General features: G+C 48.9%; 1 protein-coding gene across 1 annotated transcript in view; it reads left to right on the top strand.

Annotated features, from left to right (window-relative positions):
* The first annotated feature begins 91 nt into the window (after window positions 1–91).
* Window positions 92–4,978, top strand: part of CFAP45 (cilia and flagella associated protein 45) — a 60,351-nt gene continuing 55,464 nt past the window's right edge. Inside the window, exon 1 of the mRNA XM_049880934.1 lies at window positions 92–3,145. The gene's annotated coding sequence lies outside the window, so the exon portion shown is untranslated. The remainder of the gene's footprint in view (window positions 3,146–4,978) is intronic.

Here is a 4,978-nt window from a genome sequence, read left to right as displayed (position 1 = left end):
CTCTGGCTGTGTCTGGCACCACTGTACTCACTGTGGGGAAGAGAGGAATGCTGGGAAAAGGCCAATGAATGGTACAGGGGATGCAGGCTTTGAGATGAAATGTTGCAATGCTAACCCCCTCTTAGGTTTCCTCCCCATCCTTTCTCATGGTGTAGGGGAGGGTAGGTTGGGGTCAAGAAGAGATAAGACCTCACAACTACCCTTGGGCTGGAGGCCATAATGCAGAGTTAGGTTAGCAGCTTCCCCAGGAGGTGAGGGCCTCAACTACCCAGGGGATTTCAAGTGGGGCAGTCCTGTCTAGAGCTTCTGGCTGGGCTCCTTCCGCCAGCCAGAGCACCTTCTCAGCGGCTGTGGGAGGCTTGGGCTAGCTGTTGGCACAGCCCTGAGTCCTGGCAGGTACAGCCCTCTTCAGGTGGGAGGCCCTTCAGGCAGGCCTGGGGCAAGGTGACCTCTGTTGGAGCTGGCCAGTCCAGCTTGAAGGCCAGGGTGAGGTTGTTGTGAGGAAGAGCTGGAAAGCCAGCCAGGGAATGAATAAGAGCGGGCTGGTGGGGGTGGCTGGAAAGAGGAAGCCTTGTTGACTGATTCCAGGCACCTGTGAGGCTGCCTACCAGGGAGAGCCCAGCAGCTAAGCATCACCTCTAAATGGGTGGCCTCAGAACAAGATAATCACTTTGGGGGTTAGTTGTCCCCAGCCCCTTGGCCCAAGCATAAATGTTCCACTCATAGTTTCTAATCCCTACCAAAAACCGGTTGCCATTGAGTCAGTTCCAACTCACGGTGACTCCATGCATGTCAGAGTAGAACTGTGCTCCATAGGGTTTTCAATGGCTGGTTTTTTGGAAGTAGGTTCCAGACCTATCTACTGAGGTGGGCTTGAACCTCCAGTCTTTGGTGTCACCTTTAACCCACTGCTTTGCAGTCGGACCCTGTGCCTTCCCAAGAACTTGAGGGACCCTGGGCCAGCCTCCCACACCAGGTACTATTGTCATCAGACAGCCCCAGGGACCTGGCCCCCATTATCCCTCTCCCTTTCTACTTTAGGGCATTTCTGTCTCCTTAGGAGGGGAAAGCTACTAATCAGGCCTGAGGGTGATGGATTATGCAGTGGTTTATAACCAGAGTTTTCATTCTCTTCACCCCCACATGCCCGCCTTCCTAACATGACTCCCCTCTGCCGAGAAGCACCTACTATGTGCTGGCCCCATGCCAGTGCTTTATGTTAGCATCAGCTCAGTGGCTCTCAGCCTTATCCGCAACACCGCAGGAGAGATGGTATTTGCTGGCTTGCTGCACTCCCATGGGCTGTGGCACAGATAAGACAGGCAGCAGCTTGTGTGCAAATTCCCATAGGATTAGCTGTCACTAGGACCCTTTATCTTCCATTTAGGAAGGCTACGTGGAAGGCAAGTGAGTGAGAATGATGTCATTGCAGAGAACACATTGAATCCACTGATATTTGTACTAAAAAGTAAACCATTTGCGACCTTCCCTAAATTAACTTTTAATAGCTGCAAATTATTGGCCACACACCTCAGCACTTTCTGAGACACAGCATATCAAGGTGCCAAGACAACCACTGCATTCTCCCGTTAGATCCCCACAGTAGCCCAAGAGGTGGCCATGACTCGATTATTTTCCCCATTTTGTCTCCAGATGAAGACACTGGGTCCCAGAAAGGGCAGGTAACTGCCCAAGGACACAGGGAGTAGGTGGAGGAGCAGAGATTTGAGCTCACATCTACCAGGCTGTGAGCCTGGCTGAACCTGTGCTGGTCCAGGCTCAGCAAGAAGTAGAGCTGTAGAGGGACTGGCAGGACGAAAGAGGGGGGATTCCTCCTCCTAGGTAAACTAGAGGTAATTCCCCCTGGGGCTGCCGTGAGTATTTCAAAACCATAGTAAGTCCTCAAGAAGTGAAAGTGTGGGGATAACGGAAGTGCGTGGACATTGGGCTGGGACAGAGAAGAGAGATGATGCCTGGCAATGCCACAACCCTTCACCACCACCCGAAGATGGCTGGAGCTGGCCTATCCTCCATTCCCTGAAATAACTTTCCACCAGATCAAACACCTACTGGATTTGAGAGAAGCCTTGGCGCCGTGGGGCTGGCCTCCTTCTGGCTGCAGCCAGCTGCCCCTTGCCAAGAATCTCTGTTAGGAATCTTGGTGTCTCCCCTTAGTCCCTCACTATAGGTTCAGCTTCCTTCCTTTGGAACTGATTTCCATTGATACCTCAAAATATCTTTCTTTCTTTTTTTTTTTTCATTTTGTCCCATTTGAAGTCACAGTTTCATCCCTAACTTGGCCTCCCTCATCTTTCTGGTACTTCTTCAGGCCCTGAGCCCAAAGGAAGAGCTTCTCTGTGTAGCTCCCCTTCTAGTACCTTCTCCTAACAGGCTGTTCTCTGTGGCTCTCTACCTTGCTGTTCCTAACGCTCTGCACTGGCAGGACTGCGCCTGCTGCCTGAAACTCTCTCCTTCCAGATCTCCACGGGATGTGCTCCATTCAAACAGCCGGCCTTTTGGTTAGCAGCCTAGGTCTTAACCAGGGCTCCAAGTCTTTATCCAAATATCATCTTCCAAGCAAGTCCTTCTCTGACCACCCTATTTAAAATTGTATTCCCTGCACCTAGACGTTGCCTTACCTTCCTTCCCTGCTTTCTTTTATCACCACTGGATACCTAGTGTATTGTACTTATTTGTATATTTTCTGTCTCCACCCAGAGAATGTACACTATGCAAGGGCAGGACTTTTGTTGGTTTTGTTCAAGCAGAATAGTGTCTGATATTGTTGTAGGTGCCAGATAAATATTTGCTGAATGAGCGAAGGAATGAATATTATACTACCCTCATGTTCCTGAACCCCCTGGTCTGGTAACACGGTGCCCAGGCAGCCTGGTGTCCCAGGAACCCAGCTTATTACTGGATCTGTGATGAAATCCAGCTCCTAGTTCAGCTTCCCTATTGTTCATTTCCAAAAGGTTAAAAACACACACACACACACACACACACACACACTTAGAAGGTGTGCTGCCTATAGCCAGAAGGGTGGAGGTTGGGAAGGGGAAGGAGAGCAGTGTGTGCTCTGGGCAAATGGAAGGAGAATTGAGAATTTGCGAAGAAAGAATGGGAGGAGGGCAGGAAAAAAAAGGTAGGAGCCAACTTTGATTCATTTACTCTTTGCCTTCAGCCTTGAAGTGGAAAATCACTGTGGAGGTGGACAGAAAACAGACCTGGCCGTTGGTAGCCAATGGAAAGGAGAGTTGGGGAAGGACAGGAGAGAGGAGGAGAAGGAAGAGGAGGAATAGGAGAAGGAAAAGGGGTTCAGAAGCTCCACCCAGTTTGGCTCGCCCGTGGGTAAAAAGCATAAATGTTGTAGGTCTATTCATCTGAGAGTGAGTGTGTATACAGGTGTGTGAGAATTTACAACACTAGGGCTCTGGGGAGTGGAGGGTGGGAGAGGAGGAATGGGTTTGTGGCCCAGTGTGGAGGCCTGACTGAGTACATGTTTACCAAGGGCTGGGAATTATGGGTGCAGAGAAGCGTGCGTTTTGTGTGTGTAGGCGAGAGTGTAAGCATCTGTGTGTTTGTACACCGCTCCGTGGAGAACAATATGTCCCATTCCTGCCTCTTCAGCTGAGGGAGGCCTTTGAGAGTTTGGCAAAAGGCCCAAGGAGCGGTAGAACAAGAAATGGGGTTGGACTATAGGGCCCCAGAGAGGGAGCAATAAAAGGCCTGGATTAAATCTGTTGAAGAGAAGGCTAAAAGGTAAATTAATAACTGCCTCCTTGCAAAGAAATGTCCCCATGGCCAGGGAGGTAGATTAGAAGGAAGCACACTGAAGTTTCATCTAGAGAAATTTAGGTTAGACAAGGAAAAACAACCTTCTTGACTATGAAGGTAATTAGTTTATGGGATCTCTTAAGGTTCAGGAGGACCATCTTCAATAAAAGGACAAATCTCATCTTAAGGTGGAAATAGGCACTTCAGGCTGGGCGCACACATACACACACCCGTTTGTTCATTCCTGAGATTCTACTCTATGTCGGATCTTATTGGGGGGGGTAGTGTAAAACAGTGTTAAGACACGATCCCTTTGCTCAAAGCATGCATAGTCCTGTAACCAAAAAGCAAACCAAAATCAGTTGATTCTAACTCTCAGTGAGCCTATAGGACAGAGTAGAACTGTCCCATAGGGCTTCCAAGGTGCAGTAGTAGATTTGAACTGCCAACCTTTTGGTTAGCAGCTGTACCTCCTAATCACTGTGTTACCAGGGCTCTGCATAGTCCTATAAACCCACTGCCGTCGAGTCAATTCCGACTCATAGCGACCCTATAGGACAGAGCAGAACTGCCCCATAGAGTTTCCAAGCAGTGCCTGGAGAAGGGCAGGTTAAAGGATGCCTAAGATATGTTTTTTTTAAGATATGTAGCCTGGTATCAGCACCAGCCACCACTTGGGAAGTCATCCTGGGCAGCGAGAACTTCGTGAGTTCTTCAAAACATGTACCACTGGCTTCCTGAATTACCATGGTCCAGTTTTCCTGTCCCTTCCTGCCTTGTTGTCTTTGCTTTTGGGCTGGCGTGCCTGTTAGTCTCGTATACATGATTGAACTATGAAGCACGTTCCTCACGTGTGTTATTGTTTGTCCTTTAGACTGAAGGGTGGGTGAACCTTGGGAGTGACTTCAGTACTGAGTTATAAGGGTGTCCAGGGGCCATACTCTCTGGGTTTCTCCAGTCTCTGTTAGACCAGCAAGTCTGGTCTCCTTTTTTTTTTTTGAGAATTTGAATTTTATTCTTAATTTTTGGGCCACTCTGTCCAGGATTCAGTGGATATTTTTGGTTTAAGGTTTAAAAATTATCTCAGGGTAATAGTTTCAGGGTCCATGGAGTTTTCAGTGGCTAATTTTTAGAAGTGGATCACCAGGCTTTTCTTCTGGAGTGTCTCTGGGAGGACTTGAACCTCCAACCTTTCAGTTAG

Source organism: Elephas maximus, chromosome 3 (genome assembly GCF_024166365.1).
Source record: "Elephas maximus indicus isolate mEleMax1 chromosome 3, mEleMax1 primary haplotype, whole genome shotgun sequence".
NCBI lineage: Eukaryota > Metazoa > Chordata > Mammalia > Proboscidea > Elephantidae > Elephas > Elephas maximus.
Note: the sequence above shows the minus strand (reverse complement) of the source record. Positions and strands in the feature narration are given on the sequence as shown.